This window comes from Triticum dicoccoides, chromosome 5B, assembly GCF_002162155.2.
Source record: "Triticum dicoccoides isolate Atlit2015 ecotype Zavitan chromosome 5B, WEW_v2.0, whole genome shotgun sequence".
Taxonomy (NCBI): domain Eukaryota; kingdom Viridiplantae; phylum Streptophyta; class Magnoliopsida; order Poales; family Poaceae; genus Triticum; species Triticum dicoccoides.
This window is the reverse complement of record NC_041389.1, coordinates 561,330,428-561,333,485: the sequence shown is the minus strand read 5'-3', so window position 1 is coordinate 561,333,485 and position 3,058 is coordinate 561,330,428.

Sequence of the window (3,058 nt, the reverse complement as noted above, 5' to 3'; positions counted from 1 at the left end):
AACCCATAGTTTTTGTTATATTTGTGAAATACATACATATTTGTACGTAAAAAAGAGTATACTCAAAACATGGTATATACTACCTAAAAATTAGTATATATACTACCTAATCATTATTATATACTACATACTACACGTACATACTCTCAATTTTGACAGATACTACATACAACATACAAAACGCAAGTGATGGTAACTACCATTGCTTTTAGGAAACATTTGTCCTACATATATATATATATATATATATATATATATATATATATATATATATATATATATAGACACACACACAGATAGTCTATTCTGCTAATATTAGCAGAATAACTATTCTGCACACCACTTCCGCACTGCATACTAAACGCAAGTGCACGTCATTCTTTCAACCAAGTGTGCTGTAGTACTCACACGAGTGAACTTCTCGTCGAAAAAAACTGCACGCGTTATTTTTTAGGTATTGTTTTCGCTCTAGTTTTTTAACCGTTTATCGGAATGAGGCGTGTAATATACCGTTAAAAAGCTATGGATTAGGCGCAACTTCTACATGTTGAACACTTTTCGTGATTCCACACGGTTTAAGAGCAGTTTTGAAATTGACGCGTCCCATGACGAGTGGCAGCGAGCGTTTTTGGCGTTTTCTTCTAAATCGTTCGTCGGAATGAAGCAAACGATACGCCGTTGGATAGATATCGTCGAGGTGCATCTTTTTCATATATAAATTTTTCTCTAATTCGTTACGGTTTAAGAGCAGTTTCAAATTTACTAAATTGCAGAACTTTGTTTTTCAATTTTTTTGAAATTTTCGGTACTGTTTTTGCTCCAATTTTCTAACTGTTTGTCGAAACGAGACGTATGATACACCGTTGGAAAGCTACGGACAATGCGCAACTTTCACATGTTGAAATAGTTTTGAGATTCCTTACGGTTTTTAGTTAATTTTAAAAATCATGCGGCTGACTTCGTGAGGCAGCGGCTGTTTTTTCGCAAAATTTTTATGAATGGCTGGTCAGAATAATTCAAATCATACGACGTTGGTAAGATATCGAGGAGATGCAACTTTTTCATGTAGAATACTCTCTCTAATTCCTTACGGTTTAAGAGCAGTTTCGATTTTACCGAAAAGCGGACACTCTGTTCTTCGCGAGACCAAAATCGTCATATTCACTGCATCGGACAGAAGAACGCATTGCTTCAGACAAAATACCGCACTGCATCAGATGGGCAAGTGCACTGCATGGTTTCTTTTTGTTTAGATGTATTTTTTTGGACGAGGAAAGAATAACGCACTGCTCCAGACGAAATACCGCACTTCATTAGATGGGCAAGTGCACTGCATGGTTTCTTTTTGTTTAGACGTATTTTTCTCGGACGGGGAAAGACGAACGCACTGCTTCAGACGAAATACCGCACTTCATTAGATGGGCAAGTGCACTGCATGGTTTTTTTTGTGGAACGTAAATTTTCCGAAACAAGCTGGAGTGCACTTCATGTCGAGCGTTGGTACTGCAGGGACGAGGTGAGTGCACTGCATCAATTTTTCTTTTTCCAATTTTCTTTCTACTGCACACAACAATAGAGTGAGCGCATCAATTTTTCTTTTTCCAATTCTCTTTCTACTGCACACAACAACAGAGTGAGTGCATCAATTTTTTCTTTTCCAATTTTCTTTCTACTGCACACAACAACGGAGTGAGCTGCACTAAAAAAATCAACTTTTCCAATTTGTTTTTGCACTCGACAACATAGTGAACCATTGGGAGAGAAAAGATCACTGCGGCAAAGAAACAAGTGAGCTGCACCTAAAAAAAGTTTTTTTGTTGTTTTCTTCAATGCTTGTTTTCGAGAGAGCTGCCATCTATACATCTCTTGACTACTACGAGGCGGGGCGAACGAACTACAGTGAAATGGAAGCCGGCGCCGGCGCACTGCATGTCCAGCCTCACAGCACTGCACATGTGCACCCATGGGATCGCAGCAAAAAATGTGAAAAACGGAAAAAGGTCAACCATTAGCAAAATACACACAAAAAACACTGTCGTCCTGCCCACCATCTTCGTGGACTGCAGGCACACGGGTGTCGCACTGCACGCCAACGCCCCATGAACCACCTCAAAACACAAACAAAAATTCAACGCGAGCCACTCAGGGGTATTGGGGTTGGCCCTGACTACTGGGATGCCTAGAACGCGGAACCGCATGGCTTGCCTGGCCTCAGCGCACTGCAATGGACGATATGCAGGCGCCGAAGGAACCCAGATCGGGGAAGATCGGCGCCTCCTGCAGCTTTCCATCGGGCCTCACTCCTTCCCGGGGCCCTGCCCGCACCAAAGCTCCTGGGCCTCGCCATTTTTCAAGATGGGGAGGCCGATGGCCGCGGCTAGTGGCGCAGGGAAGCAGCAGGGCCTCGCATCCGGCTTAAGGGGGATGGAGGTAGCCAGGCATCATCGTCGGCCTTGTTCTGGAGCCGTTGGTTTCAAAGTGGTGGCGGCGGGGATCGGGGGCCCCGACCATGGCGTCGATGTGTACTGCTCCCGTCCATGGGGAGGGGTAATGGAGAGGACCGAACTGCACTGGTTCATTGGCCAAAGTGCTCCACTAGCCATCTCATGGTAGCTGTCGAATGAACGGGGAGGCCGCGCCTGCTGGTAGGTGGAAGGGCAGCGTGGTGCACTAGATCTGGCAGGGGGGCGTTGTGAGGGGGGCCGCCATGGCCTGGATCCGTCGGTGGAGGACCACCGCGGCTCGCCGACGAGGGGAGGAAGGCCGTGGGCCGGTCGCGGAGGGGTACGGGGTGGACAGGGCCATGGGATGCTCGCTGGATCTGGTGAGGAGAGGGGCACTCCAACGACGGATCTGGGGAAGGGCGGAGCACCGGCGAGCTCGGACAGGTGGTGGCGCACACGGTGGTAGGTGGCGGCGACCCAGCGGCACGGTGGGAGGAGGCCAGCTGTGCCTTGGGAGGTGGTGGCCCGGCGGCTCGATGAGAGATGGTGGCCGACGGCGTGGGGGGAGATGGCCGGGCGGGCGGTGGGAGGTCCTAGCCCAGTGGCGCGGTGGG